Genomic DNA, 9,911 nt, shown 5'->3' with positions numbered 1-9,911 from the left:
TATTTCTTGTCTTTTGCTAGGTTTTGAGTTTTTTTGATCTTGCTCCTCTAGCTCTTGCAATTTTGATGTTAGGGTGTCAATTTTAGATCTCTCATTTCTTCTCATGTGGGCATTTATTGCTATATATTTTCCTCTACAGACCACTTTAAATGTGTTCCAGAGATTCTGGTATGTTGTGACTTCGTTCTCATTGGTTTCGAAGAACATCTTTATTTCTGCCTTCATTTCATTGTTTATCCAGTCAACATTCAAGAGCCAGTTGTTCAGTTTCCATGAAGCTCTGTGGTTTTGAGCTAGTTTCTGCATTCTGAGTTCTAACTCGATTGCACTGTGGTCTGAGAGACGGTTGTGATTTCCGTTCTTTTGCATTTGCTGAGGAGTGATTTGCTTCCAATTATGTGGTCAATTTTAGTGTAGGTGTGATGTGGTGCTGAGACGAATGTATATTCTGTGGATTTGGGGTGGAGAGTTGTGTAAATATCTATTAGGTTTGCTTGTTCCAGGTCTGAGGTCAAGTCCTGGATATCCTTGTTAATTTTCTGTCTGGTTGATCTGTCCAGTTGACAGTGGGGTGTTAAAGTCTCCCACTATTATTGTGTGGGAGTCTAAGTCTCTTTGTAAGTCATTAAGAACTTGCCTTATGTATCTGGGTGCTCCTGTATTGGGTGCTTATATATTTAGGATCGTTAGCTCTTCTTGTTGCATTGACTCTTTGACCATTATGTAATGTCCTCCTTTGTCTCTTTTGATCTTTGTTGCTTTAAAGTCTATTTTATCAGAGATGAGAATTGCAACTCCTGTTTTTTTTTGCTCTGCATTTGCTTGGTAAATCTTCCTCCATCCCTTTATTTTGAGCCTTTGTGCATCCTTGCATGTGAGATGGGTTTCCTGGATACAGCACAGTGATGAGTTTTGTCTTTTTATCCAATTTGCCAGTCTGTGTCTTTTGATTGGGGAGTTTAGTCCATTTACATTTAGGGTTAATATTGTTTGTGTGAATTTGATACTGCCATTTTGATGCTAGCTGGCCGTTTTGCCTGTTAGTTGATGTAGATTCTTCATTGTGTCAATGTTCTTTACCATTTGGCATGTTTTTGGAGTGGCTGGTACTGGTTGTTCCTTTATATGTGTAGAGTCTCTTTCAGGAGCTCTTGTAAAGCAGGCCTGGTGGTGATGAAATCTGTGAGTACTTGTTTGTTTGCAAAGGATTTTATTTTTCCTTCACTTATGAAGCTTAGTTTGGCTGGGTATGAGATTCTGGGTTGAAAGTCCTTTTCTTTAAGGATGTTGAATATTGGCCCCCACTCTCTTCTGGCTTGTAGGGTTTCTGCTGAGAGATCTGCTATGAGTCTGATGGGCTTCCCTTTGTGGGTAACCCGACCTTTCTTTCTGGCTGCCCTTAGCATTTTCTCCTTCATTTCAACCCCGGTGAATCTGATGATTATGTGCCTTGGGGTTGCTCATCTTGAGGAATATCTTTGTGGTGTTCTCTGTATTTCCTGGACTTGAATATTGGCCTGCCTTGCTAGGTTGGGGAAATTTTCCTGGATAATATCCTGAAGAGTATTTTCCAGCTTGGATTCATTCTCTTCATTACATTCAGGTACACTTATCAAACGTAGATTAGGTCTTTTCACATAGCCCCACATTTCTTGGAGACTTTGTTCATTCCTTTTTACCCTTTTTTCTCTCTTCTTGCCTTCTTATTTTATTTCATTGAGTTGATCTTTGGCCTCTGATGTCAATTCGGCTGTTGAAACTTCTGCATGCTTCGTGAAGTTCTTGGGTTGTGTTTTTCAGCTCCATCAATTCACTTATATTCCTTTCTGTGTTGTCCATTCTTGTTAGCATTTCGTGAAATCTTTTTTCTAGGTTCTTAGTTTCTTTGCATTGGGTTAGAACATGTTCTTCTAGCTCACAGAAGTTTCTTATTACCCACCTTCTGAAGTCTGATTCTGTCATTTCATCACACTCCTTCTCCATCCAGCCTTGTTCCCTTGCTGGTGAGGAGTTGTGATCCTTTGTAGGAGGAGAGGTGTTCTGGTTTTGGGTGTTTTCATCCTTTTTGTGCTGTTTTTTTCCCATCTTTGTGGATTTATCCACCTGTTGTTTTTGTAGTTGCTGACTTTCAGATTGGGTCTGTGAGTGAACTTCTGGTTTGTGGATGATGAAGTTATTTCTGTTTCTTAGTTTTCCTTCTAACAGTCTGGCCCCTCTGCTGTAGGACTGCTGAGGTTCACTCCAGGCCCTGCTTGCCTGGGGACTACCTGCAGCAGCTGCCAAACAGTAAGGGTTGCTACCAGTTTCTTCTTCTGCTATCTTTGTCCCAGAAGGATACCCGCCAAATGTCAGTCTGTTCTCTCCTTTATGAGGTGACTCTTTGGATATACGGGGGTCAGGGAGCTGCTTGAGGAGACGGTCTGTCCTTTATTTTAGCCCAGGTGCTGAGATGTGAGCTCCGTTCTTCATTCAGAGTTGCTGGGCAGGTACGTTTAGGTCTGCTGCAGCAGAACTCATAAACTCCCTTTTTTTTTTTTTTCCCAGGTGCTCTGTCCCAGGGAGTTAGGGCTTTATTTATGAGTTTCCATTGTGCTGCTGCCTTTTTTCTTTTTTTTTTTCCCAGGGCTTCCCTGCCCTGCGAGGAGGCAGCCTAGTCACTGTCTGCCTGCAGAGGCTTTGCTGAGCTGCTGTGGGCTCCACCCAGCTGCCGTGTGAACTTCCCTGCAGTCCTGTTTATATGGGTGTAGTTAGAACTGCCTTGGCAATGGTGGCCCGCCTCTGTAATGGCTGATATTTGCTAATTTCTTTTAGCAGTGTATAGAAATTTATTTCATCTAGGTCACTGTTGAAGTCTTTCATATTCCTGGTAAAATGCTTTCCTAAGTATTACTTTTGATGCCATTATGAATAGTATTTCTCAATTTCCTGTATGATCATTCATTGTTATTGTATAGAAAGAGCTAATTTTGTATCCTCCAACTTAGCAGAGTTCGTTTATTCTGACAATTTTTTGTGTCAGAACTCTTTAGGATTTGCTGCAGGTAAGATTATGCGGTGTGTAAACAGATAGTTTTACTTCTTCCCTTTTTGGATGCTGCTTATTCCTTCTTGTCTCATTGCTCTGGCTGGGACTTCAGTACTACACTGAGTAGAAGTGGCAAGAGTGGGCATCCTTCTGGTTTTAGATGTTAGAGGAAAAGTTTTCACGTTTTCCTTGTTTAGTATATTAGCTTGTCCTTTTTGGCTTTTATTGGGTTGAAGTAGATTCCTTCTGTTGATAGTTTTGATCATGAAAGGATGTTGAATTTTGTCAAATACTTTCTCTGCATTTTTTGAGATGATCATGTGTTTTTTAATCCTTCATTCTGTCAGTGTGGTGTATCACAGCTACTGATTTGCATATGTTGAACTGTCCTTGCATCCTAGGGATAAATCCCACTTAATCATGGTATATGATTCTTCTAATATGTTGTCAAATCTGGTTTGCTTGTGTTTTGTTGAAGATTTTTGTGTCTGTTCAAAGATTTGGCCCATAGTTTTCTTGTGTGTTTGTCTGTCTTTGGTATCAGGATAATTCTGGCCTTATAGAATGAATGTGGAAATGTTCCCTTTTCCTCATTGTTTTTGGAAAATCTTGAGGATTGGTGCTGGTTTGATGGAGGGTTGGGCATAGTGGCTCATGCCTGTAATCCCAGCACTTGGGGAAACTGAGAAAGGAGGCTCTCTTGCCAGAAGTTAGACCCTATCTCTACCAAAAAAATACATAAATGAATAAATATATTATGCTGGGTGTGGTAGTTCATGCCTGTAGTCTCAGCTACTTGGAAGGCTGACACAGGAGGTTCACTTCAGGACAGGAGTTTGAGGCTGCAGTAAGCTATGATCACACCACTGTACTCCATCTTGGGTAACAGAATATGAGACCCTGTCTCAAAGAAGTTTGGTAGGATTCACCATGTGGGCTTAGACCTTTGTTGGGAAACGTTTGACTATTGATTAAAAATTTCTACCAGTTAATAGACCTTTAGATTACCTGTTGTCTTTGTTTTTTCGTGATCCAGTCTTTGTTAGGTTGTATTTCAAGACTGGGTGTATAGGTCATCATACGTGTAATGCCAGCACTTTGGGAGGCTGAAGCAGGTGAATTGCTTGAGCCCAGGAGTTTGAGACCAGCCTGGGCAGCATGGTGAAACCCCATCTCTACAAAAAAAATACAAAAAATAACATGGATGTGATGGCTACTTGGGAGGATCACCTGAGCCTGGGAGGTCAAGGCTGCAGTGAGCAGTGACTGCACCACTGGGCTTCAGCCTGGGCAACAGAGGGAGACCCTGTCCACCCCCTATCCCCCAATTTTTTTTTTTTTTGAGTTGTGTATTTCTAGGAATGTATCTCTTACGTCTAGGTCATCCAGTTTGTTTACATATAATTGTTCATAGCATCTCAGTCCTTTTTAGATCTGTAAAATCAGCTGTAATGTTCCCTCCGTTAGTTATTTGATGGTTCTTTTTCTGTTGGTCTGACTAAAGGTTTGTTGATTTGATCTTTTCAAAGAACTGTTGACTTTGTTTTTTTTTTTTCTATTTTCTGTAGTCTTATTTTGTTTATCTCCAATATTACTTCCTTCAGTTACATTTAATTCTACTTTTTCCAGTACTTAAGTTAGGTTGATATAATCTTTCTTTTAAAATTTCCTTGGGATTTAGTTTTTAATCCATTGGTGGTTAGAGTCAGTTTAACTTAAACATATTCGTGGATTTTCCTCTTTTCCTTTAGCTTTTGCTTTCTGGCTTCATGCCATTGTAATCAGAAGAGATACTTTGTATGATTTCCAGTCTTTTAAAATTGTTAAGACTTACTTTGTGACCTAACATACAGTTTGTCTTGGAGAATGTTCCATGTGCACTAGGGAACAATGTGTATTCTGTTAGACTGAATGTTAAGTCCAGTTGATGTATAGTCCTGTGTTTTCTTATTAGTCCTTCTATCTAATCGTTTGATCTGTTACTGAAAGTGGACTGTTAAAGACTTCTACTGTTACTGTAGAGCTGTCTGCTTCTCCCTTCATTGTGTCAGTGTTTGCTTCATATATTTAGAGCTCTGATGTTTGGTGCATATATGTATTTATAATTGCTAGGTCTTATTGGTGAATTAATCTTTTTATCATTATAGAATGTTGTTCTTTTGTCTCTTGTAACATTGTAGACTTGGTCTATTTTGTCTGATTTAGTGTAGCTAACCCTGTTCTCTTTCGGTTGCTATATGTGTGGGACATTTCTTTCCACTCTTACTTTCAACTTGTGTGTCCTTAGATCTACATTGAGTCTCTTGTAAACAGCATATAATTGGATCCAGGTTTTTAATCCATTCTGTCATTGTCTTTTGGTTGGGGCATTTAATCCATTTACATTTAAGGTAATTACTGATAAAGACACAGTATTGCCATTTTGTTTTCTGTATGTTATAGCTTCTTTGTCCTTCATTTCTTTCCTCACTTTTTTTTAAATTTTATATTATAGTGGTATGTTTCAGTTTCCTTCTTATTTCCTTTGGTGTATATTCAGTATTTTCTTTGTGGTTACCACGGGGATTACATGAAATATGCTAAAGTTAAAACAATTTATTTTAAACTGATAAAAACTTCAATTGCATATAAAAACTCCTTTACAACACTACCCTCTTCCTCCTGTGTTACTGATATCACACATTATGTCTTTACAAACCAGTTGTTTTTTTTTTTTTTTTTTTTTTTTTGGAGACAGAGCCTTTTTTTTTTCCCCAAGCTGGAATGCAGTGGTGCAATCTTGGCTCACTGCAACTTTGGCCTCCTGGGTTCAAGCAATTCTTGTGCCTCAACCTCCCGAGTAGCTTGAATTACAGATGCTCCCCACTATGCCCAGCTAATTTTTGTATTTTTAGTAGAGATGGGATTTTGCCATGTTGGCCAGGCTGGTCTTGAACACGTGACCTCAAGTGTTTTGCTTGTCTGGGCCTCCTGAATTGCTGGCATTACAAACATGAGCCACTGTACCTGGCACAAACCAAATTTTAATACAAGTTTCGATATTCTTTGCCAGAGAACTTTATATTTTCACATGGCTTTGAGTTACTAGTGTCCTTTTGTTTCAACTTGAAAGATTCCTTTTAGTATTTCTGTAGGGCAAATCTAATGGTAAAACTCCTTTGACTTTTTTTTTTTTTTAATCTGAGAACTTCTTTGTTTTTGAAGGACAGTTTTGCAGGACATATGACAAGTGTTTTTTTGTTTTTTGTTTTTTTTTTTTTAGATGGAGTCTTGCACTGTTGCCCGGGCTGTAGTGCAGTGGCATGATGTTGGCTCATTGCAATCTCAACCTCCTAAGTTCAAGCAGTTCTCCTGCCTCAGCCTCCTGAGTAGCTGGGACTACAGGTGTGTGCCACCATGCCCAGCTAATTTTTTTTAATTTTTAGTAGAGACGGAGTTTCACCATGTTGGCCAGGATGGTCTAAATCTCCTGACATGGTGATCCGCCTGCCTCCACCTTCCAAAGTGCTGGGATTACAGGTGTGAGCCACCGTGCCCAGCCAAGCGTTTCCTTTTTTAAGCTCTCTGCCCTTTTTCTCTTCTGGGACTCCCATAATACCTATATTGGTCTGCTTGGTGTAGTCAAATCTCTTAAGCTAGTCCCTTCTTTTTTTCCTCTTCAGGCTTTTCAAATTTTAATTTAGTTTTATAGAGATGGGAGTCTCACCATGTTGCCTAGGTTGGTCTTGAACTCCTAGACTCAGGCAGTCCTCCCACCTTGGCCTCCCAAAGTTTTGGGATTACAGGCAAGCCACCATGTCTGGCCTGCTCTTCAGACTTGATAACTTCAAATGCTCTGTCTTCAAGTTTCCTGATTCTTTCCTCTGCCTGTTTGAGTCTGCTGTGAAATCCCGCTAGTGATTCCTACTTCCCCTCTCCCCATTCAGTTACTCCGTTTTTCAGCTCCAGAATGTTTGGATTTAGAAATAATTTTCTTTGTTGATATTCTCACTTGTTCATATAATTGCCTAATTTTACTTGTCCACATTCTCCTTTAGCTCATTGAGGATATTTCACAGTTGTTCTTAAGTTTTTATAGAGTAAGTCAGTAGCCTCTGTTTTTTTTTTGTTTGTTTGTTTTTTAGACTTAGTCTTGCTCTGTTGCCAGACTGGAGTGCAGTGGGGCAATTTTGGCTCACTCCAATCTCTGGCTCCCGGGTTTCAAGCGATTCTCCTGCTGGGACTACAGGCATGTGCCACCACACCCAGCTAATTTTTGTATTTGTTTAGTAGAGACGGGATCTCACCATGTTTACCAGGATGGTCTTGATGTATTGACCCTGTGATCTGCCCACCTTGGCCTCCCAAAGTGATGGGATTACAGGCGTGAGCCAGCGCGCCTGGCCGCCTCTGTTTCTTTAGAGTTGATTTGTGGAGATTTGTTTCTTTCAGTCGTCTGTGTTTCCCTATTTCTTTATGTGCCTTGTGGTCTTTTGTGAAATTCAGGCATTCGTAAAACCAGCCACCTGTCCCCTTGCAGACTGGCTCCATGCATGGAAAGGCCTTCACTGATTAGCCCACCTTAAAGGCTTGGTGTCCTCTCAGACTTTTTCGAGGGATGCATCTTCCCTGGGCCTGTGCATATGCATTAGTTCTAGTTTCCTCCTATACACAGCTGCCTTTCAGTTTTTCTTAGTTTTCCTGAGTTTGACTCCGGCCTCCTCTTGTAGCCTTAGCTGTTCTGTTTTATTCCTCTGCCTGTGATTGCTTGCACACAGGTTTCTGAAGGTCTGTGTTTGCCTGTAGCTCATTCATTCCATGGTACTCTATCATTGCTTTCAGCTGTTTCCGACCTCCTGTCCAAACTATGCCATTATTCCCATTAACATTCTGATTCAGGCAAGACAGAAAGCAGTCCCTTGGGCACGTCCACATAAGCCAGAACATTGCAGGCCAGTTCTTTATGTCCTGAGGGAAGAGCCAGGGTAGTTTTCTTCTGACTGTATTGCACTGTGGAGGGAGTGTGGCAAGAGTGAGCAAAAATGCCATGAAATTTCCTGCTACTTTGAGCGTGGCTTTTTCTTGGATAGGTGGTTCCTTTGGTTGCTGCTCAACTGGTTTCTAGAGTTCTCATAAAGCTAAACAGTTTTTAATTTCATTATCTTGTGGGGGTTTGGGGGCCTGGGACTTCACAGTCTGTTGTCTTGCTGACATATTACTTTGTATGTTCAAAATCATTTTTACAGGTTATGCTGTTAGTTGCTAGATTGGTATTATGCATGTTACACTTTGAGAAGTCACTTTTAAAAAGTATTTATGACAGTATAGTTTGTTAGGCGAGTGTTAACGAGTGACTAGCTGAACTTCCATAGATCCTGGTTTGGTCTGTTGTATCCACAAGATCTTTATGCCTCATGGACAGTGTGAATTAAAGTTCTATGTCTAGAAAAGGACTGACTGGTGTGCTGATGAAAAGGTCATCTACTAAATTGACTTGATAGCATGTATGAAGTACCTGATGAGACTTCCTAGTCTGGAATCTTACGTGTAGATTTAACTTCATTCAAGCCCAACAGAAAAGAAAAATGTAAAGTTTCTATTTGCCACTTCATTCTGGGTTTATGGCCTGTAAATGAGTGTGCTGTGACTCGGAGAATGTGAATCTGCTATTTTGTCAGGCTGTTCCTAAATATTTCAGTTGCACTATATATGGGGGTTACAGCCCAATAAACCTTTTATGTTGAGAATATCATGTCAAAAATGCATTTAAGACCCCCAAAAGCCCATTATAGAGTCAAAAAATTGTAAGTCAAACCATCATAAGTTGGGTACCATGTGTATTAAGGAAAAAAGATCAAGAAAATATTAATGGCTGTTTATAATCTTAACATTATCTGCTTTAACTTTGAAATTTTCAGAATTTACAGTGAGCATGCATTTTATAATCAGAAGATGTTAATAGGCTAACTTAAAATTTGTTAGATATTTACCATTATTATTTTTAAGATTATGTTTAAAAACCTATGAGAGCAGATTTGGAGATAGGAACATAAATATTGCTTGGAACAGAAACAGTATGTGGCTATAAGAGGGAATGGGGGTGGGGGTAGAATTGAGAAGGAAAAAAGCAGAATTTGTTAAATGAAAGCGAGAAATCAGAGTAAGATGTGGTATGCCCAAAATGGAAGAGATGCTATTCAGAGTGGTCAGGGAGCTTAAAGGAGAGTGAACTTGGAGTCTAGGTGGCCTGAACTGTGGTTTTTCTGTGGCTGAGGGTGAGTGACCGAGCTAAGACATCTACTAGTAGGAATAGACCTCAGTTGATCCTCAAAGATGGTAGATGTTGAGAGAATGTTTATCATTAACTTAGCCTTTGTGTTTCTCTTCACAGAATTTCTTCAGGTTGAATTACCTAGAAGTTTGTCACTGACTCGGGTTCCTGAACTATGACACATGAATATGTGGGCTAAGAAATAGTTTCTCTTGATGAATAAACAATTAACAAATACTTTGGACAGTAAGTCTCTCAGTTCTTAATGACAATGCAGGGCACTTTAATAGCATCAGAATTGGTTTGGGATTTAACTGTTGATAAAGCTAACTTGATTTCTGTGTTCTTTAAAATTTCATTGGTCTAGCACCTCTTTAACTGCAATAGTTTGCCTGTTTCATTGAGATACTCCTAGGTGCAGTAACTTGGTCCTGGGCCATGGATTAAAGTGTTCTTCATGAACCTATAAGACTACTGTGGGCTCTAAGAAGAGACGGAATCCTAATAAAATCTATCCTTGGCCTTCATTGCCACTATTTGGTAGCTGTGCCACCACCAGATAGATGAAATAGGTAATTCAAATGTAGGGTTTCTTACTCAGTATTTCTTTATTAATAACAAGCTAACAGTACGTAA

General features: G+C 39.7%; 1 protein-coding gene across 1 annotated transcript in view; it reads left to right on the top strand.

The window, feature by feature from the left end:
• Nucleotides 1–9,519, top strand: part of LOC108286901 (cytochrome c oxidase subunit 6C) — a 23,914-nt gene extending 14,395 nt beyond the window's left edge. Inside the window, exon 4 of the mRNA XM_017505019.2 lies at nt 9,396–9,519. The gene's annotated coding sequence lies outside the window, so the exon portion shown is untranslated. The remainder of the gene's footprint in view (nt 1–9,395) is intronic.
• The last annotated feature ends 392 nt before the right edge of the window (nt 9,520–9,911 follow it).

The sequence above is a fragment of the Cebus imitator genome, unplaced genomic scaffold (genome assembly GCF_001604975.1).
Source record: "Cebus imitator isolate Cc_AM_T3 unplaced genomic scaffold, Cebus_imitator-1.0 Scaffold331, whole genome shotgun sequence".
NCBI classification, from domain to species: Eukaryota; Metazoa; Chordata; class Mammalia; order Primates; family Cebidae; genus Cebus; species Cebus imitator.
This window is presented reverse-complemented; position numbering and strand designations above follow the sequence as displayed.